The 23,133-nt window shown below is 44.3% G+C and overlaps 1 protein-coding gene across 1 annotated transcript in view; it reads right to left on the bottom strand.

Annotated features, from left to right (window-relative positions):
* Window positions 1-23,133, bottom strand: part of POPDC2 (popeye domain containing 2) — a 55,703-nt gene that overhangs the window by 15,683 nt on the left and 16,887 nt on the right. The window lies entirely within an intron of this gene.

Here is a 23,133-nt window from a genome sequence, read left to right as displayed (position 1 = left end):
GTGGGCAACAAGAAATTTTATTTTACGTATCTTACAATATATCCTATGTTCCTGTTCTTCGTTTGGTGTTCTCCAGAAATATCCCCACTCCCTTTTTATGCATGCAACCATTTGTGGAGCACTTTGATTCCTTTTTCCAGCCACTACCACCACCCAGCAAAGAGAAAGAAGTAGGAATTTTCACTTTTAAAATTCTGTTAGAGATCTTGCAAGCCATTCTTGTGGCAGGTTTTACCTGGAAACAGAAAGGGAGTATGGGTGGTCTGGGAGAAGGATAGGGCTTCTCTTCATCTTTGCCTCTCTTCCTTAGCAGTAGTAACACTTGTTAACCTTTGAGGATTGAGGTGCTGTCAAACAAATGGAGGCAAAGCCAAACCTGGTGCCAATGTCCACCACGGTGGTCTCTCAAGCCCTGCAAAGGGGGCCCCTGGCTGGAGCAAACCACTCCTTGGCTTGATTGAAGATTAGCCTTGCTTTCCTTCATCTGCAGTAGATTTTGCTCTCTTGTCTTTACTGACGTTTGGGCAGTGCCGTCAGCAACCTGGTTCGCATGTAATGACGAGCCACTGTGGGTTAATTTACTATGGGTTTGTCCATGTGCTGGCTGCCATTTTTAAAATGCAAGCCACAGCAGGGTGGGTTCCTGCATTGAGCAGGGGGTTGGACTCGATGGCCTTGTAGGCCCCTTCCAACTGTGCAATTCTATGATTCTATGATTCATCATATCATATGAAGCTGATCAGGATGGGCAGAGGAAAGGCTTGTATTTTTAAAAATGTCAGACTGTCTGTGACAAGTCCCACAAATAAATTAACGCAGGTGGATTGTCATTATGTGTGAACAGGCTGACTACTTAGGGTTGGTACAGATTTTGAGAGGGCTAATTTAAGAGTTGCACTCCAGGTGTAGCCTTTCTCACCAGTATTACAATGGTGGGAGAAACCGCACCTGTCAGAATTCTGTCTTGCAGGCATATCTTAAAGGCACAGGAGCACCGTCAGGTGTGGACCTGGCAAGCCTAATTCCCTTGATTTCCAAAGTTCCCACATGTACCTCAGCTCACTCTTGTTGCTAGGCTTTGTATAGAAATGTCATTTTCCCCCTCTGGCGGAGCTCCTATTACATGCATTTAAAAGCTGTATAATATGCAGCAATTTAACTTCTACAGATTTTCTCAGCATAGGGATACAACAATATAGGAAGATCAGGAAAAGTATTTGGAAGAAACCCTAGCCTTGTGTCAAGTTGGCCCATAGTCCCTCCTCATGCCTTTACTAGTGCGTCCTCAAATTTCTAATTTCCTTCCTACTGCCTAGTTGATTCTGCATCTTTCAGCCCCTGGGGTTCCCAACCAGCACCCTTCCCAACGCCCCGTGGCTTTGTTCTTCCCCTTTCCACTTCCTGTCAAGGATATACAGCTCTTTTTTTCTAAACAAGTGATTTTGATTGTATTCAGGGGAATTCTGATATTATTTAGAGAAGTTATATTAAAAATTATGAGTATGAAAAATGGAAAATCTCCCCAGGTCTAGATGGGTTCCCAATTGAGTGGTATAAAACCTTTTCTACTTTTCTAGCTCCAAAACTTTATCAACTTTACAAATATATATTTTGATGAGTTTGCTTTCCTCATCATTAAATGATGCTTATATTACAGTCATCTCTAAGCCCAGCAAGGACCACACTAACTGTGGTAATTATTGACCAATTTCACTAATAAACGTTGGGCTCATCTACACCAAGCAGGATATTCCACTATGAAAGCGGCATATAAAATGCAGGAACCACACTACTGCTTTATAGCGGTATTGAAGTGCACTGACAAATGTTGGGGCCCATTGACACGTACCATATACCGCTTTCAAACCACTTTCATAGTGTTATATCTTGTTTAGTGTAGATGTGTCATGGGCCCCAACAATTGTCAGTGAACTTAAGTACCGCTATAAAGCAGTAGTGTAGACCCTGCAGTGCACTTCGATACCTCTATAAAGCAGTAGTGTGGCTCCTGCCTTTTATATACCACTTTCATACTGCTTTCATATTGGAATATCCTGCTTGGTGTAGATGAGCCCGTTGATATTAAAATATTAACAGCAATTTTAGCTGATAGATTGCAACAGGTTATTACAACATTGGTTGGTCCAGATCAAGTGGGATTTATCAAAAACAGACAGGGGGTGATAATTTGAGATTAGTTGTGGATTTGATAGCTATAAATAAAGAAAGAATGGATCAGGTGACCATTCTCTTTAGTTGCTGAGAAGGCCTTTGACAAAATACTTTGGAAGTTTATGCTTGCTACATTGAGTCATTTTGGCTTTCCAATAGAATTTTTGAAGTGGGTTAGAATTTTATATTCGACCCAAAGAGCAAAAGAGTTATGACCAATGGCTGATTGTCGGCTTCCTTCATGCTTGGGCAAGGTACTAGGCAAGGATGTCCACTTTACCCATTGATATTTGATCTATGTTTCGAACCCCTGGCTTGTGCAGTTAGATAGAATAGTAGTATTCATGGATTTGTACATGCTGACCTAGAATTTAAAATTATTCTTTATGCTGTTGATCTTTTATTGTTTATTTCTAAACTCCAGGCATCAAAGTCAGAGTTGATGCTGATTGGAGATAGTATATTTTCTAGTGTGTTGGCTAATGGTCAATTCCGGTGGTGCCCCGATTTTATCACCTATCTGGGAATACAGATTCCAAGAGAATGAATGAATTCCTTTATTTGCATCAGCCACAGGCCTTAGCATTTGAAATGAGAGGTACAGAAGAATAAAAGCAAGATTGTGCTTGACCAAAATTACACAAGATGCATTCTAAAAAATTACATTAAATACAAATTCCAAAATTAGTACAAGTCTTTACACATAAAATAAAAATCTATATAAATAAAAATTTAATGTTCGTTCGAAACAGACGTTATATCTCCGAAAGTTCTTCACCGATTGCTTTGAAATTTTGACACAACGTTGCATTCGAATATGCGAGCGTTGTTATGTAACTATGTTCTATATGGGGACAAAAGTTTGTCTTAAAATCGAAGAAATAGGCCTCCTCAAAACCAGTCCTGCTGATCATTGTGACATCGCCAACCAGTAGGCCAATCCACTGCCTCTGCCTTCTCTCTTATTTGCATGTTCTCTCACAATTGGCTGAGTGAATATAGATGTCACACCTGTGACAGTTACACATTCTGAAGAAAGGTAACTGCCAGGAGTTTCCGCTAACCTCCTTACCGTAAAAACATCCTTTTTAAAAAACCAAACAATTTGCTTTACTTCATCCAAATAATGCCTCACAGAAGATCACACTTAGGTCGTCGTACCCGCAGAGCGGAAGCACCGCGACGAGAAATTGTAAATCAGACTGAGGAAGAACGGGCATCAGCAAACGAGAAAAAAAGGAAAAGAATGCCTCAAATACGTGCCAAGGAACCAGCCAAGCAACGTTCAGCCAGACTTGAGGATGCACGGTTGCGAGCACGGCAATCGCGTTCTACAGCTTCAGATCTGCTTTGTTCTCAACAGAATGAACACGACAGGCTGAGAGTGGCTGAAAGACGTCAACGAGAAATAGCACATCAGCGTCAAACACGACTCCGTGGTAAACAATCACACGATTACAATCGCCTTGCATTCCGGTACAACCCAGCTGATGATTATAGTTTGAGGCGGCATGTTCTCATCAGCACTATGACTGAAGTGTATCCTTATTGCAAGGCTCTTAAATTTAATGGAGAAACAAAAGGAATGTGTTGTGCTGCTGGAAAAATTAAACTGCCTCAACTTGGAGAACCACCAGAGCCATTACAAACTTTGCTTGCCGGATATACCGCAGAATCAAAACATTTCCTATCTAACATCAGGAAATACAACTCATGCTTCCAAATGACGTCGTTCGGCGCAGAAATCATCACAGCTCCATTTATGCCAACTTTCAAAGTCAAAGGACAAATTTATCATAAAGCTGGCTCCTTCCTTCCGTTTCAAGATAGTCAACATAAATTCCTACAAATGTATTTCATTGGTGATGGCAATGATGAATTGAATGCACGCTGTGGAATTTATACCGGCATAAAAAGGTCCGTCGTTTCAAAACTGCAACAGCTACTTCACGAAAAAACAATTTAGTACATTTGTTCAAAACAGCAATTGACATGATGCCATCTGATACACACAAGATTGTTATTCATGCTGACAAAACGCCTGCTGGAGAACATGTGCGAAGATTCAATGCTCCAACTATAGACGAAGTGGCAATTGTTATAGTCGGAGATCAATTTCAACCTAGAGATATTGTTATTCATCGGAAAAACAATCAATTGAAAAAAATTGCAGAAACTCATTGATGCTACGATGCCCTGCAATATCCAATCATTTTTTGGGATGGTGCCGATGGGTATCACTTCAACGTTAAGATGATAAATCCAGTCAGTGGCGAAGAAACAGATATGAAATGCAGCTCAATGAACTATTATTCATACTATCCAACAGAATATTTGAATTCACTCGATCTGCCAGGGATGCCACCACACATACTGCAATTGAAAATTCGCATGCCAATTATCATGTTGCGAAATATCATCCAGCCAAAACTCTGCAACGGCACGCAGCTTGCAGTAAAAAAATTACTGAGCAACGTCATAGAAGAAACAATCTTGACAGGACCTTTCAAAGGTGAAGATGTCCTCATTCCTCGCATTCCTATGATTCCAACAGATATGCCATTTCAATTTAAGAGATTGCAATTCCCAATTCGATTGGCGTTTGCAATCACCATCAACAAAGCTCAGGGCCAATCTTTAGAATTGTGCGGTTTAGATCTAGACACAGATTGCTTCTCACATGGACAATTATATGTTGCGTGTTCTAGAGTCAGCAAACCAGACAATCTCTATATAACAACTGGCTATGAAGGTGGTGCCGACGTGAGAATTTTGGATTCTGGGACCATGGGCTACGCTACTTGGAACATGGACTGCTGGCAAGAGATGGGTTGCACCTCACAAGGGCTGGAAAGAATGTGTTCAGCCACAGCATGAAGAACTTGATCAGGAGGGTTTAAACTGAATCTTACGGGGGCGGGAGACGTAAACTTTGAGGCAACAATGGATGAAGGCCAATGCACCACAGTACAGAGAACAGCTCCAATAGTGCCCCAAAACAGTATCCGCAACAATGTAGGAACAAAGCCAGGAACAAAACACATGGTCTTCGATGTCTATATACTAATGCCCAGAGCATGGGAAACAAACAGAATGAACTTGAACTCTTATTACATGAAGGCAAATACGACTTGATATAGGTATAACTGAAACTTGGTGGGATGACTCCCATGACTGGAATATAGCAATTGAAGGATATAACTGGTTCAAAAAGAACAGAAGAAATAGAAAGGGGGGTGGAGTTGCACTATATGTTAAAAATACCTATCCCTGCACAGAAATACAGGCGGATCAGACTGGGAGCCCCGTCGAGAGCATCTGGATTAAAATAAATGGGGCAAGGAATAAAAAGAACATGATAATCGGAGTCTACTACCAACAACCCAATCAAGGAGAAGACGAGGATGAAACTTTTGAGAAACAAATTGCCAGTGTTTCAAGGAAGTGTGATGTAGTAGTGATAGGGGACTTCAATTACCCTGATATCTGTTGGGAGACAGATACTGCTAAAAGTGTCCCTTCCAAGAAATTCCTGACATGTGTGGGTGATAACTTTCTCCTACAGAAAGTGGAGGAAGGAACTAGAGGATCGGCAATCCTTGACTTGATATTGACCAATAGGGATGACTTAGTGGATAAAGTGGCAGTTACGGGAACTCTGGAGGAAAGTGACCACGTCATACTTGAATTCTTGATTATGAAGGAGACAAAAGTTGAGTGTAGCCATACATGTACTCTGAATTTTAGGAAAGGTGATTTTAATAAACTCAGAACTATGATAAGTAAGGTCCCGTAGAAAGTGAGCCTAATGAGAAAAGGAGTGCAGGATGGGTGGGAGTATTTAAAAAAGGAAATTTTAAAGGCACTGTTACAACCAATTCCAACAAAGAGAAAAGATAGAAGACAACAGAGGAAACCAATGTGGCTCCACAAAAAGCTTAGAGATGACCTGAAAACAAAAAGGGATACATATAGGCAGTGTGTGAAGGAAGGCCAGGCTACAAAATGTACATAGATGTTGCTAAATAAATAAATAAATAAATAATAATACAAAAGAAGACTACAGACAGGTGGCGCAGAAGTGCCGAAATGGCGTCAGGAAGGCTAAAGCTCAGAATGAGCTGAGATTAGCGAGGGATGCTAAAAGCAATAAAAAGGCTTTCGTCAGATACATGAGTAGTAAAAGACAGAGGAAAGAAATGGTGGTTCAACTGCTTAATGAGGATGGCAAATAGATAACAGATGACAAAGAAAAGGCAGAAGTGCTCAATTCCTACTTTGCCTCAGTCTTCTCCCAAAAGCGGGTCTATTTAGGAAATAGAAACCAAAGGCAGTTACAAGATGGGGGTACTTGGCTCAGCAATACTACAAATGAGAAGGGTCTTGGAATTGTTGTAGATCGCAAGCTGAATATGAGCCAACAGTGCGATATGGCTGCAAGAAAGGCAAATGCTATTTTGGGCTGCATTAATAGAAGTATAGCTTACAAATCATGTGAGGTACTGGTTCCTCTCTATTCGGCCCTGGTGAGGCCTCATCTAGAGTATTGCATCCAGTTCTGGGCTCCACAATTCAAGAAGGATGCAGACAAGCTGGAGCGTGTTCAGAGGAGGGCAACCAGGATGATCAGGGGTCTGGAAACAAAGCCTTATGAAGAGAGACTGAAAGAACTGGGCATGTTTAGCCTGGAGAAGAGAAGATTGAGGGGAGACATGATAGCACTCTTCAAATACTTAAAAGGTTGTCACACAGAGGAGGGCCAGGATCTCTTCTCAATCCTCCCAGAGTGCAGGACACGGTATAACGGGCTCAAGTTAAAGGAAGCCAGATTCCGGCTGGACATCAGGAAAAACTTCCTGACTGTTAGAGCAGTATGACAGTGGAATCAGTTGCCTGGTGAAGTTGTGGGCTCTCCCACACTAGACGCCTTCAAGAGGCAGCTGGACAAGCATCTGTCAGGGATGCTTTAGGGTGGATTCCTGCATTGAGCGGGGGGTTGGACTCGATGGCCTTGTAGGCCCCTTCCAACTGTGCTATTCTATGATTCTATGCCCATGGTGTATAATATCATATCAATTACAGTTTGATCCATTCTCTCATGCAAAATTGTCTATATGGGGAAACCCAGACTTAAAAATGGGGAAGAAAGCATTTCTGTGGAGGACATGGACGGATATGGTGATTTTTACTTTGGATCAATTAATAGGCTCAGTTGATGAGTTTTTGTCCTTTTCAGATGTGTGTAAAATATATTTTACCTGCTACAGCTCAATGGAACCACAGCCTTCTGTTTGTAATAATTACAATTGCAACACTTGCTGGAATCTAGGTTTGGCTGAGCTGCTTTTACAACTTCAAAGCCTCCGGCACTGTTAGAAACACTTATAGCAGCTGAACTGACATGTCGATCCATGACTATGTATATAAGTATTTAATAGCAGCAAGTATATATGATACCTATAGTTTAAGACTAGATTGGAATAGAGAATTGTAGTGCCCTATTGTCCGGGAAAGCCGCCAAATGGCTTGACAAAGACAGATTAGACCAGCTGATAACTAAGCAACAGATGAGTTTATTGCAGTATACAAACAGTTCAGGGAAGGCAGTGCAAACGGAGCTTTGAACGTAAAGGCAAAAGGACATCGCAGATCAGGATTCAAGCTTACAGAGAAGTCAATGTCCAGTCCGGGGTCTAGAGAACGTGGCAACGCGGAGGAACGGTGGTTCAGTCCAAGGTCAACACAGCCGACGGTCAGCAAAGTCTAATAACACAGTCCAGGAGTCACGGGAGCAATCACAGGCAAAACGTAGTCACAAAGCAGTCCAAGGTCGAAACAGGATTCCAGAGTAGGCAGACGTGGTCACGGGGTCCGGGAGTCAAGGCTGGATTCAGGAACTCGGAATCTGGAGCAAGGCACGAGGTCACGAGATCTAAGAGCCAAGGCTTCCGCCAGAATGCTCAGATAATCTCTGACAACTTTGCATGGCTCACGGCTGTGCTTTTATGCTCAGTCAGAGTGCTGAGTCATGGTCTCTCAGCTGATCCCTAATTGCCTGGCGTTTCTGGTGGAGGTGGCGAGACCGGCGTCTGGTTGCCTTCTCCACCCGCAACTGGCTGAAACCAGGCTTCTCCGCCTCCTCCTCAGACCTCTGCGGCTCCTCCGTAGTCTTTGCTGGCATCAAGCCCTCAGAGCTGGCAGAGGTCCCAGCTGGCCTTGGCTCTTCTCCCTGAGGCTCTGCCACAGTCTCTGCCAGTCCAGCCTCCTCACTACCTGAGCTGGGCTTCTCGGTACTAGGTCCAGCCTCTGCCACCTCCTCCTCATCTCCTGACTCCATCTCTGTGCAGGGCATGACACCTATCTTGCCTAACCAATGGACTGAAGCATCTGTATCTGAAGCTTCTATGGATCTCAGGTTATGTCTTATTCAGCAAATAATTTTGTTTCGAGTCTATTGAACTCCACAATGCCTGTTCAATAAGGGTTTGTTTAACTTGCATAATTGTTGGAGATGTAATGCATCTAATACTTCTTTAACTCATATGTTTTTGGCAATGCCCCATAGTTGCCCCTTTTGGGGAGGAGGTTATAATAAGGATAAACTTTGTATTGAAACAATCTATAATATGGAATAATGTGCATCTCCTCCTAAATTACCTACCAGCTTCTTGGAACTTAACACATGGTCAGCGCAGATGATCTTCAGGGCCCTTTTGACAGCCAAAAGACTTATACTATCACATTAGAAGGACAAATTCACACCTCCCATAATGCAATGGATCAAGGACCTAATAAAATTATCAACTTTTGAATGGGTGTTCTATAGGTGCAACTTGCAAGTGGATAAACATATGGATCTCTGGTCTGCTTTTCTTGAAACCTTTCTATAACTCCCTGTCGTCGTTGCTGTTCAGTACATATGATGGAAAATGATAATTTTATATACACAATGTATGGTTTTTTTCCATTTTCATGATGTATTTTCTGTTATGTTTGTTGATATTCGCAATAAAAAAGGTATAAAAATATATATTGCGAAAATTAGTAATGGCTGACAAGCTTTCTGGAATTATTGCCTGCCCACCATAAACAATCTTCCCTGGTTAGTCATCATTTTAGGTGTGTTTGAACAGGCCTGTTACTTTTAACTTGTTTGGGGGCATGAAGATGAGAAGACCCAATGGCCATTTTATAAACTCAATTTCCTGGGAAGACTTCTATTCCAAATAAAAAACATAAGTCTTTTGCTACCCAGCTCTTTTTCTGCAAATTTTAAATTGGAAAGAATAAGCATGTAAGGAGGAAGCAGGCCCTTTTCTGAAACCAGCAGTGTTCTCTCAAGGCATAATTACTGTATGCATAAATGAAGGGGGGAAGACGTATCTTCCCCGTTGTGGAAATGGACTTGGGACCATTCTTGCACTATCATTCAAGTCTTATTCCACAAAACTATAAAGAATCAGGCTTCAGTTCTATTTTGGGACATGAAACCTGTTTTTTATCAGGTGTACTACATTGCTGATGGAACAGAGACATGTCAACACCCTGCTTCAGCTTGAGGACAGGCAGTATTTTTAGTTTCCCATCTGGAAATTCATGATTGTTTCCCTCTACTGCTGCGTGCAAAAGAAACTACTAGTGTATGGGTCCTCAACAAGAGGGGGAATTCCCCCCCCCCAGGGGGGGATTTTAGGGTTCAAGGGGGGGAATTGGGACCACTATTCAGCAAAGTATGATGTCCTGTAGATTATGTCTTCCTACACATTATTAAAAACGTCCCAGAAAAGTGTCATGTCATCTGCAAAAGCCAGGCCTTTGCTCTCTTTTCCCTCCTTCCCTCGCAATCCCTAGAAGTTTCAAGCTTCCTATTTAAAGGGGCAACGCAAAGCATGGGAGCTGAGAATGTAAAAGGGGCCATGCTTTGCGTTGCCCCTTTAAATGGGACTAATATAGAAAAAAATAACAGATTTTCAATATTATATGCATATTATTTGAAATACACCTTTTTAGTTAGACTATCTTGGGAAGGGGGGAAATTATATTCTGAACAATGGTGAAAGGGGGGAATGAAGCAAAAAAGGTTGAGAACCACTGTTAATCTATCTCAAGATTGTGTGTACACCTGAAGCAGACAGAAGACTTACATCCCCGAAGGGCTATGCTCAATAGGGAGAGTGAAAGAAATATTCTTCTGTTCTAGAATGAAAATGCCAGAGTCATGTTGCCAGCAGGAACACTTATAGTGCTATGTTCACATTTTAGAAGAAGGAACTAAATGCTTAATGTCAAAAAAATTAATTCAAAAGTGAAGTAAAACTGATATAGCTTCCAATAGTCATAGAAGTGTTCTTCACTCAACAGAAGAAACAGCTCCTTCAAAGTTCATATCTAGAGTCCATACTTGTGTAGTGCAACACACAAATCGTACAACTAGAAAAGAAAAAAAAAGGACAATAGCTAGGGTGACCATATGAAAAGGCGGACAGGGCTCATGCATCTTTTGTCAGCTTAACACTCTCTATGAGTTTAAGGCAGCTGTGAAGACTAGTCTCTTCCGGCAGGCCTACCCAGATGAATTTTAAACCTAAGACATTTAAGATGTTGTGATTGCTGTTTTAATATTGTATTGGTTTTATATGCTCTTTTAACTAATTTTATGTATTATATTTTATTTGGTGTTGTTCCCTGCCTCGAACCAGAGGGAGAAGCGGGTCATAAATAAATTATTATTATTATTATTATTATTATTAATAATAATAATTTAACAGTTGTGCAGAAAAGGGAATTTCAGCAGGTGTCATTTGTATGCATGCAGCACCTAGTGAAATCCCCTCTTCATCACAACAGTTAAAGCTCCAGGAGCTATATAGCGTGACCAGATGATTGAAAAAATCCAGATTTATTAGGGGGCATTAAAAGCAGGATGGTAAATCAGAAATGGAGTGTTATTTGTGAGTTTGGGCTTTGTGATGTTTGGAGATCTCTACAGCCATTAGAAAGGGATTATACCTTCTTCTCATACTTGCGTATAGATTATATTTTAATCTTCAAATATGGGTGAGCTGAAGCTAAAGGAAACTAAAATAGGATCCATAACAATATTGGATCATGCTCCAGTCTCAGCAGTGTTTTGCTTGGGAAGCTACATATCAGTCCTATAGCTGGAAACTTCACCCCATGCTATTACAAAAACAGGAAACTTATGAACCAAAAAACCCCATCTCAGATTTTTTAAAGAGTGAATTTGACTCCAGATATGCCAAACAACACAATTTGGGACACATTAAAGCCAGTGATTAGAGGGCTCTACCTTTCCTTTTCATCAAACCCAGGTGAAGCAGTGGCTGTTCTGAACCAGTGCCTGGGCACGGTAATGGACTGGATGAGGGCTAATGGTCTTAGACCGAACGGTGGAACTGCAACAGCAACAAGAAGCACATGAGATTGAAGAACAACAGCCAGCTGAAGCAGAAGTGGAGTATGCTGAGGGGAGGGAAGCCAATGAAGAGGAAACTCCCTGGAAAAGAGTGACAGTTAGGAGCAGAAGAATTAGAAGGCATTCTGCACCAGTGGAGCCATTGGAGTTAAGCAACCACTTTCAGCTTCTGGAGAATGAGACTGAAGGACAGTTTGCAGAGGAGGAAGTACAGGAGATGCCATGCAACAGGGACCAAGAGGCAGAAGGTAGGTCAACCAAGAAGAAGAGAAGAGGAGTCGTTGTGGGAGACTCCCTGCTGCGTGGGATTGAAACCCAAGTATGTCATGAAGACCCATGGACTCGCCAGGTGTGCTGTCTCCCTGGAGCACAGATTAGAGATGTGACTGAAGGGTCACACTGAGAAGACGCAATGCTGGTGGAAAAGAACTGCCTCTTTGCCACCCTCACCGCCACAGAGTAGGCTCGATAGTAAGCTCTAGCCCGTGTTCGATCAGACCCAGCACGAGTTTTCCTCCACCTGCGTTCTAGCCGTCTCCCCTCTTGCTTCATTGCCCTCAGCTCAGGTGTATACCAAGGAGCTGATTGGGCTCTGCTCAGAGGGAGAGGACGCTTGGGCGCGATCGTGTCAACCGCCCGAGTCATCCCTGCATTCCACAGAGCGACCTGGGCTTCGACAGGAGCACCGGCCATATCAGCAGGAAAATCCCCCAGAGCCCTCTGGAATCCATCGGAGTCCATTAGCCTCCGGGGGCGGACCATTTTAATAGGCCCCCCACCCTTGCAGAGGGGAAAGGCCGCCGAGAGTCTAAACCTCAGTAGGAAGTGATCTGACCATGACAAGGGGGTAGATGTTAGTTCCCCCACTTCCAGATCACCATCCTCCTGCCCAGTTGAGAAAACCAGATCAAGCGTGTGTCCCTTTGCATGTGTTGGGCCGATGACATGTTGAGACAGCCCCATGGTTGTCATGGCAGCCATGAAGTCCTGAGCCGCTCCGGATACAGCAGCCTCGGCATGGAAGTTGAGATCCCCCAGAACCACCATCCTGCGGATTCTCAACACCAGGTCCGAGACAACCTCCGTCAGCTCAGGCAGGGAGACTGTTGGGCAGCGGGGTGGACGGTACATCAACAGAATCCCTAATCTGTTTCGAGTACCCAACACACAGTACAAACACTCCAGACCAGCACTCGACTGAACAGGAAGCCTAGAGAGGGAGATTGTATTCCTATAGACCAGGGCAACCCCCCCTCCCCGGCCCTTGAGTCTATGCTGGTGCTGCACCGAGTACCCAGGAGGGCAGAGCTGGGTGAGAGCACACACCCCCCCAGTTCACCCCCCCAGGTCTCAGTGATGCATACCAGGTCAGCCCCCTCATCCACAATCAGATCATGGATGAGGGAGATTTTATTCTGGACTGACCTGGCGTTCAGCAGCAGTACCACCAGACCCAAGAGCAAGCTGATAAGGCCGCCAGGAACTATCCGGTTGGGGTAGGAACCAGAAGAGGGAATAGCTGTAAGGAATCTATCCCCTCTTCTCCTCATCTGGCCTGTTCCTCCCCTAGCACCATACCTCCCCCTACCCATGACCACAGTTATGTGGGCATCCCCATAAGCCCCAGAGCTCCCCAGGCACATATTAAAAAGTAATTAAAATGGTTTTTTTTTTTTTTTTTTGCAAATTGCTGCTGGTTGGCTGGTTGGAGATCTTCAGCAGGTACAGCAGTATGGTAGCTCCTCTGTACGACGCAAAGTGCGGCGCCAAGTGCGCACTCGGCACTGCACTCTGCGCGTCGCCGAGGCGCGCGCCGAGGCTCTGCTTCTGGCAGGCTGCAGATGTACCTGTAGAGAAGGGTGGAGCACTTATCTGGACAACTTCATTGGCTGCCAGTCCAGGTCTGGGCCGATTCAAAGTGCTGGTATTGACATTCAAAGCCCTAAACAGTTTGGGGCCAGGTCATTTGAAGGAACGCCTCCTCCCATATGTACCTGCCCGGACCTTAAGATCATCCACAGGGGCCCTTCTCCGTGAGCCCCTGCCAAAGGAAGTGAGGCAGGTGGCTACTAGGAGGAGGACCTTCTCCGCTGTGGCACCCCGGTTGTGGAATGAGCTCCCCAGAGAGGTCCGCCTGGTGCCTACACTGTACTCCTTTTGTCGCCAGCTGAAGACCTTTTTATTCTCTCAGTATTTTAACACTTAATTTTAATTTAAATTTAAATTTTACTGTTCTAACTCTGTATTTTAATCTTATATCAATTTTTGCTGCGTGGTTTTATCCTGGTTGTGCTTTTTATACTGTATTTTGTATATGTGTTTTTAAACTAGTGGTTATTTTATTATGGTTTCAATTTTTGTGAACCACCCAGAGAGCTTTGGCTATTGGGCGGTATAAAAATGTAATAAATAAATAAAAAGAAATGAGCAATCTCAAAACAATAAAAGAGGCTCAAGGGAAGAAAAGAGAGGCAGAGATTAAAGCTCTGGAAGATCAGCATAAGAAAACAGATAGTCCTTGAACTCTAAAACAATTGTCAAGTAAAAAAGCAGAATTGGAAACTCAAGATTTATATAAAATTACAATGAAGTTGAATTATGTGGATCAAAAATATTAGGAATTTGGCAAGAAATCACCTAAACTTTTAGCAAGTTATATCAGAAAAAACAAAAATAGAATATATTCAATTAGAGACGCTAATGGCAAGAGTTTTTATACCATCCTAAATCAATGAAGTATTTAGAAAATATTTTAATGAACTCTAATACTCTAATGAAACTGAAAATTTATTTAAAAATTATTTGATTCCATTTTTGTCTGGATTAACAAGTTTCTCAAATATCATTTGAGCATAAAGATTGTTTAAATAAATAAATCACACAAGAGGAAATTCATTTAGCCATTAAAAAACTAAAGAAAAATAAGGCTTCTGGGAGATGGCTTCACTGGTGGTTTTTATAAGAACTTTGAGCCCTTACTAACATCATTTTTGCTGAAATTATTCAATGACATCTTGGACAACAAGCCCATCCAGGCAGGGCCGGTGCCAGACTATTGTGTGCCCTAGGCAAGGCGAGCTACTTGCACCCCCTCCCCCCCAAAATTGTCAACTTCGATTTTTAAGAACAGATGTGTTGTAGAAAAAATAAAATGCTCAAAACTTGAAACTGCTAAATTTATTTTAAATTGCAAGAATAAGTAATAAATAATAATCAATTTTTGATTATCTTTCGCAAATCCAATGGGGGGGCACCCACCATCTTGTGCGGAGACTGAAGACTCCTGGAGGGGTGCAAATGGGGTGCAGAAGCACCCCTTGGCCCCTTCCATGCCTGCATGAGGACATCCATGCATGCCCCACAATCACACACAGTACAAGATTTTACAGGGGGTCCAGAGGACAGGGTCTTCCACTTGTACTACTCCTCTGTTTTCCCACCTCTCCTGTCATTTTTCTCTCTCCAGAAAAAAAAAACATTAAGGGGAAAAGATGGACTTGGTGTGCCAAGCCTTTTGATTCATAGCTCTCAAAGCCCTCTTCCTGGAAGCACACCTAGGTGACAACCCTATACTCAGTTACCTTGGAGTAAGCGCCACTGAACTCAGTGAGGCTTACTTCTGAGTAGATGTGTGTATGATCGCCATTAGTCTTACTAGACCAGGATTATTTATTTTTAAATGAAGGAAATATCTATGACAAACACCCACTCACTCATAAGTAATGCCTCAAAGCAATCACCAGACTTTCCTCCCCCCCACCTCCACCCGACACATCCCCAAGTATTTTTCTGAGAATCCAGTTACCCTGTTCCCTTTTGTTTCAGAATTATTAACATGAAAAAAAATATATACAGCTCTCTGGGAAATGTGCTAGATTCAAGTCAGGAAGCTGTAAGAATTCAATTCTCTTTCATGATAGCAATCTCATGTCTTAATGCTGCTCAGTACCAGAGCAGCCTGTGCAGCAGCTCTTGCCCAGTCTGGTGCTCTCCAGATGCGTTAGACTACAACTCACATACTCCTCAGCCAGCATGGGCAATTGGCTCAGGAGTGTGGGATTTGTAGTGCAACACATCTGAAGTGGGCAGTTTCAGGAAGGCTGCGATATCTGCTCTCTCTTTCTCCCCCCACCCCATGTCCCGCATGGTAAGAGTTCAATGTCCTGCTATGCTGCTGCTTGGGCTTCGAAGACAAAGCGACTATAGGCTGCAGCTATTGATTAAAGCCGACTTACCCCACTCTTTCAAAGGGGGGCGTGGATTTGCTCTCGCCTTTCACCTCGCTGGCTCAAACAACAGGAAGTCCAGGGAGAGAGAGGAAGAGTTTTGCTGGGGTCGCAAGCATTTCTCTGCTCGGCAGGGCTGCGCCAATTCCAGGTGTCCCTTGGCTGAAGGTGGTGGCCGCTGCCGTCAACTCCTACTGCTGCACTCCACTAAGTATTTGTGCCAGCTGGGAAGAGCCCGCAGCGGCACTGGAAGCAGGCAACGGGTTGCAAGTCCCAGGGGCTGAGGACCAGGAAGGCCATGCTGCGCCCTTCTGAGATCTGTGCGCCCTAGGCTGCTTGTTTTCATCCTGTTGTTTTGAGCCCAGCACTCCAGCCTATCAAGATCACTTTGAAGTTTGCTTCTGTCTTCCAGAGTATTAGCTATCCCACCCAATTTTGTGTCATCTGCAAATTTGATAAGCGTTCCCTGCACCTCCTCATCCAAATCATTAATAAAAATGTTGAAGAGCACCGGGCCCAGGACTGAGCCCTGCAGTACCCCACTTGCTACCTCCCCCTAGTTTGAGAAAGTACCATTGATAAGCACTCTTTGAGTCCGATTCTGTAGCCAACTGAGAATCCACCTAATAGTTGTTACATCTAGCCCACTTTTAGCTAGTTTCTTAATCAGAATTTGTCAAAAGCTTTGCTGAAGTCAAGATAAGTCCACAGCATTCCCACAGTCCACAAGGGAGGTCACCTGATCAAAAAATGTCATCAAATTAGTCTGGCAGGATTTGTTCCTTACAAATTCATGTTGGCTTCTAGTCATCACTGCATTGTTTTCAAGGTACTTACAGATTGACCTCTTTATAATCTGCTCCAAAATTTTCCCATGGTCTGTTGTTCCCAGGTTCCTCCTTTTTGACGTTTTTGAAGATAGGGACAATGTTAGCCCTCCTCCAGTCATCCGGCACCTCACCCATCTTTCATGATTTCGCAAAGATAATAGATAGTGGTTCTGAGAGTTCTTGTTAGCTACTTCATTACTCTAGAATGCAGTTCATCAGGCCCTGGAGATTTGAACTCATTCAAGGAAATTAGGTGTTCCTTGACCATTTGTTTATCAATCTTAAACTGCAATCCTGCCCCCTCAACTTGTGCTTCACTTTTTTTAGGGGGGGGTCATAGACCCACTTTTGGGAGAAGACTGAGGCAAAGTAGGAATTGAGCACTTCAGCCTTTTCTTTGTCATCTATTATAAATTTGGCATCCTTATTAAGTAGCTGAACCACCATTTCTTTCCTCTGTCTTTTACTACTCATGTATTTGAAGAAAGCCTTTTTATTGCTTTTAGCATCCCTCACTAATCTCAGCTCATTCTCAGCTTTAGCCTTCCTGACACCATTTCGGTACTTGTGTGCCACCTGTCTGTGCTATTCTTTTGTAGCCTGGCCTTCCTTCCACCTCGTATATGTATCCTTTTTTGTTTTCAAGTCATCTCTAAGCTTTTTGTGGATTCACATTGGTTTCTTCTGTTGTCTTCTATCTTTTTTCCTTGTTGAATTGTTTGTAATTGTGCCTTAAAAAATTCCTTTTTTAAATACTCCCACCCATCTTGCACTCCTTTTCTCATTAGGCTCACTTGCAATGGGACCTTACTTATCATAGTTCTGAGTTATAAAAATCAGCTGGCTACATTCAGCTTTTACTTCCTTTATAATCAAGAATTTAAGTGTGACATGGTCACGTTCCCCCAGGATTCCCGTAACAGCCACTTTATATTCATTTATTTATTACGTTTATATACCGCCCCATAGCCGAAGCTCTCTGGGCAGTTTACAAAAGTTAAAAACAGTGAACATTAAAAAACATACCAAATTTAAAACCATCAAAAAACATAAAAACAACAGTATCCATTTAAAAACAACAGTTCTGGGGTCTGTTAAAAAACAAACAGCGTTGTTAAATGCCGTTAAATGCCTGGGAGAAGAGAAAAGTCTTGACATGGCACAGAAAAGATAACAATGTTGGTGCCAGGCGAGCCTCATTGGGGAGCTCATTCCATAATTGTGGGAGCACCATTGAAAAGCCCCTTTCCCTTGTTGCCATCCTCTGAGCTTCCCTCGGAGTAGTCACTCAGAGGAGGATCTTATATGTTGAGCGTAGTGTATGGGTAGGTTCATGTTGGGAGAGGCGTTCCATCAGATATTGTGGTCCCAAGCCGTGTAGGGCTTTATAGGTTAAAACCAGCACCCTGAATTGGGCTCGGAAGCATATAGGCAGACAATGCAAGTGGGCCAGAATTGGTGTTATGGGGGGCGGAGCCTGACAGCCAAATGTACCGGTAGGAACTCTTCTTAGGCTCCCGGATTGGGAAGCTGAAATCATAATTATCTCAATTAAATGGGCAAGAATTTGTAACGTACTTGTTTATGACTCTCTCGGCTAATGGTGGGAAAGAACTGGAGGTGTTTGTGATAGTATAGCTTGTACACGGAGCGGTGTAAATAACGCGGCCAGGCAGGGCAGTACAGCAGCTTGTCAGAGTGGAGAGAAGAGAAAGAGTTTGAGCTGTATTATTTTTGGAACTCTTCCATCGACAACTGAGTTATTTCACCTTATCAGTGCTGCTCAAGTAATTGGCAATAAATCTAACCACCGGGAAGCAGTGAGAGAGAAGTTTGTTTTTATGCTGAAGGATTTGAAAGTTGTTTTGATCCTTGCCTGGAAAGACAGGTTGCTTACCTGTAACTGTAGTTCTTCGAGTGGTCATCTGTGCAGTCACACATATGGGCTGCGCCTGCGCGGGGCCAGGTCGGAAACTTCTCAAGCTGAAATCTTTTTAGGCGGGAACCCCTCCCCCACCGTCCACTGAGCATGCTCAGGGGTTCCCGCCTAATCCCCTCAGTTCCTGAAACCGCCTAGACAGTCTCACTGAGGAGAACCACCAGGTGATCAAAACTTAATGACACCATAGTGGGGACGGTGGGAGGGTTGTGTGACTGCACAGATGACCACTCAAAGAACTACAGTTACAGGTAAGCAACCTGTCTTTCTTCTTCATGGTCTCTGTGCATCACACATATGGGCGATTAACAAGCTGACTTACCGGAGGTGGGTGGTGTCAGTTGATGAAAGAGTAGTCATAAAATCGCCGATAAGACGGCGCGCCCAAAAGCACAGTCTCTGCGCGCCCTGATGTCCAGGCGGTAGTGACTGGCGAACGTCAAAGGTGTCGACCAGGTAGCCGCTTTGCATAGGTCTGGTAACGCGATCCCCTTTTCAAAGGCTGTAGAAGTGGCCACTTCTCTTGTGGAGTGAGAGCGCACTTTTCCCTCCAACAGGAGGCCAGCGAGTTCATAAGCTAATTTAATAGTTTGAACAACCCAAGCAGATATTCTCTGCGGAGATGCTTGGAGTCCCTTTTGTTTGCCCCCATAACAAACAAAGAGTCTTTGGGATCTCCGGAGAGTTGCTGTTCTGGACTGGTAGAAGGCGAGAGCGCGTCTCACATCCAGGGTGTGCAGAGTCGACTCAAGGGGAGAAGACAGTGACGGAAAAAAACTTGGCAAAGTAATATCCTGGCTAAGGTGAAAAGAGGACACCACCTTTGGAAAAAAGGCTGGGTCTGGTCTAAGGACCACCTTGTCAGCATGAAACACCGTATAAGGTGAGTCCATACGTAGTGCTGGTAACTCTGATGCACATCTAGCAGACGTGATGGCAACGAGGAATGCCACTTTAAGTCAATAGACGTAAGTCCGACTTTGCTAATGGCTCAAAGGGTTTTGCAGCTAGTGCTTTGAGCACCACGGAAAGGCTCCATTGAGGAACAAAGGAACGAATAGGTGGGATGGTATTCTTCATACCCTTCATGAAATGTTTTGTTAAAGGGTGGGTGAAGACTGAACAGCCCTGAACCCAACGGTGGGAGGCAGAAATAGCTGCCAAATAAACTCTAAGTGACGAGAACTTGAGTCCTTTTTTAAATAAAGAAAAAAGAAATGAAAGTACAATGGGTAAAGGTGCCGTAATTGGGTTTTCATTCCTGCTAAAGGCAAAAGCAGAAAAAACTCCCCACTTTTTAGCATATGATTTTCTAGTGGCTGGTTTCCTGGCCGCTAGAATAATGTCCCATACGTCAGCAGGCAGGGATAGATTATTTATCGCTGTCTGATTCTCCAAGCAGGGACCGGACATTTGGATGGAGAATGAGTCCTTTCTCCTTGGAGATCAAGTCGTTGCATTGGGGCAGTCTGATAAACTCCGCTGAGGACAGTTTGAGTAGCAGAGTGAACCACGGCTGCCTTGGCCACCAAGGTGCTACTAATATGGTGTTGGCGTTGGCTGTGCACAACTTCAGGATCACCTTGGATAGTAGTGGTATAGGGGGAAACAGGTATAGGAGCTGTTCTGACCACTTCCTCTCGAAGGCGTCCACTAGGGATGCTGTGCTGTGACCCGCCCACGTGCAGAACTGATCGCAGATGGCGTTTTCTGGTGACGCGAATAAGTCTATCACCGGCTGTCCCCATGTCTGAAAGATCGTGTCGAGAACTGATTCTTTCATCTGCCACTCGTGCGTGTCCACGAATGAGCGGCTGAGGTCGTCTGCCAGGATGTTGTCCTGGCCTGCGATATGAATGGCCGATAAAGTCATGCCATGGGCGATAGCCCAGTGCCAAATGTCTAATGTTCGGGAAATCAGGTCCATAGACCGTGTTCCACCTTGCTTGTTTATACGCCAAACAGCAGCCATGTTGTCTGAGTGGATCTGGATGACATGTCCTGACAAGGTCTGCTGAAAGGCATACAGTGCTTTTTGAATGGCCATCATCTAGGACGTTTATATGCCTCTTCCTGTCGGAGGGGCTCCAACGTTCCTGGATAGTAAGGTTCCCACAATGGGCTCCCCAGCCCAAGAGGGAGGCGTCTGTCATCAGATGATGCGATGGTAATGGAGGTCTGAGGTCCAGGCCCTGCATAATATTGGGCAGATCCATCCACCAAAGGAGGGTGTCCTTCATGTTGGTAGGGAGCGACAATTTCACTCGATGAGCGTCCATTGTATTGTCGTATTCCCGCAGAAGGCACAACTGAAGAGGTCTCATGTGCAAGCACGCCCAAGGGACGACGCTGACAGTAGCTGCCATGAGACCTAGGAGTCTTTGCACCTGGAAAGCAGATGTTGTCTTGGAGTGAAAGAGTTTGATCGCAAGCCTAATTAATGCTGTAGCTCTGTCCTCCGAAAGGAAAGCCCTGGAGCGGGTTGAGTCCAGAATTGCTCCAAGGAATTTAATTTTTTGAGTTGGCTGAAAATTTGATTCTTTGTTGATGCACAGGCCTAATTTGTTAAGAAGGTTGATGGTGAAGTGGGTGTTACGGGTAGCTTCCTGCTCCGTACTAGCCACTATCAGCCAGTCATCTAGGTAAGGGTAAATCTCTACCCCTCGAGTCCTCAGAAAGGCGCAAACTGGTGCCATACACTTAGTGAAGACTCGGGGGGCAGTAGAAAGACCAAAAGGAAGCATCTTAAATTGGAAGATGTCTTCCCCTATTATAAAGCGGAGGAATTGGCGATGGTCAGGGTAAATTGAGACATGAAAGTAAGCATCTTTAAGGTCAATGGAAGTAAACCAGTCCCCTTGGGAGAGGAAAGGTAGGATGCTTGCTAAGGAGTTCATCCGGAATTTTTTAGGATTGATGAACTTGTTCAGGTTTCTAAGGTCCAAAATAGGTCTTAGCCCCCCATCCCGTTTAGGAACCGTGAAGTAGCGGGAGTAGAACCCGCACCTTAGGATATGAGTCGGTAATCGCTCTATGGCTCCCTTCTCCAAAAGAGACATGGTCTCTTGCAATAGAGTGTCTGTAGGTGGAGAGAACCTTACGGTTCCTAAGGGAGGGAGGGTGGTAAACTCAATTTTATAGCCCCGGGAGATGATGTTAAGGACCCACCTGTCGGTGGTAATGGTGGTCCAACTATTATAAAAGGGGGCAAAGATGTCACCAAATTTAGGTGTAGAACTTAATGTTATAGGGCAGTCATAGACGCTGTCTTTGACTCTGGTCGGGTTTGCCTCTATTTTGCTTGAAGCGTCCCGGGAATTGTTGCCTCTTGTACTGACCTTGGGGTTGGTACAGAGGAGGTCTGTCTTGAAATTGCTGTTGCTGTCTGGGCTGGAACTGCTGTTGAGCCCTAGGCCAGCGTCTTGGGCAGAATGCCCTTTGGAACTGTTGTTGCTGCTGCCCAATTCCCATCTTTTTAGCTGTATTCTTGGCCTTTTGGATGTTCTCCATCGATTCGTCGGTGGAAGAATGGAATAGACCGTTACCATCAAATGGCAGATCATTGATACGGGAGCATGCCTCCTGAGACAAACCTGCTGACCTTAGCCATGCATGTCTTCGTAGGGTGATGGACCTTACCATGGCTTTTGAAGCGCAGTCTGTCGCGTGGCGAGCTGTATTAAGCTGTTGCCTCGATAGTGCCATGGCCTCAGTGTAAAAGATGGTCGCCAGTTCCCTTCGGTCATCTGGCAGATAACCAGACAGGGATGCCATCTTCTCCCATAAGAAGAGTTGATATTTTGCCATGGAGGCTTGGTAATTATGCACTCGTAATGACAGTGCAGTTGAAGAATAAATTCTTCGACCTATGCCATCGAGCCGATGACCTTCCTTATCTACCGGCGCATTGTGCCTCTTATGAGTGTGTCCCTGAGACGTCTCTACAATTATGGAGTTAGGCTTGGGATGGGTAAAAAGAAAAGGAGCAGACTTTTCTTGTATTTTGTAAGTATTATCTAGCCTCCTGGATGTTGGTGGCATAGAGGCGAGCAGCTTCCACGACTGTTGTGCTGTGCGTAATAGCACGGGCAAATAGGGAATAGCTGCTGGAGTAGCTGACTCACAGTATGCATCATCATAAACTGGGTCGTTCAATTTTTCAACGGGTTGAGACATATCAATCCCCAATGATCTTGCCATCCTTTGCACTTGATCAGCAAAGTGCGATACGTCTTCCGCAGGGGAAACCACATCCGAAGTCCCTACAATGTCATCAGGGGAGGGAATGGATGGTACTGGTGAAGCCTCTTGGGAGGAATCAGACTAGTAGTCCTCCTCCGATAAGACATCCAAAACGCGGGGCATCAGCTCCAAGCTCGGACGCGGTTGTGACGTTTGGGTCGGTACCGAAGTGATGGTACCGTCGCTTGCGTCGGTCGTGGCGTGTGCCTCGGTACCGCTGGTTGAGGCGGTGGAGGCATGTCTGACATTCTCCGGAGGCGGTGAACGGGAGACCATCTCGGAAGGAGG

The sequence above is a fragment of the Elgaria multicarinata genome, chromosome 6 (assembly GCF_023053635.1).
Source record: "Elgaria multicarinata webbii isolate HBS135686 ecotype San Diego chromosome 6, rElgMul1.1.pri, whole genome shotgun sequence".
NCBI classification, from domain to species: Eukaryota; Metazoa; Chordata; class Lepidosauria; order Squamata; family Anguidae; genus Elgaria; species Elgaria multicarinata.
The sequence above is the reverse complement of the archived record's forward strand: the minus strand, read 5'-3'. Positions and strand labels throughout refer to the sequence as shown.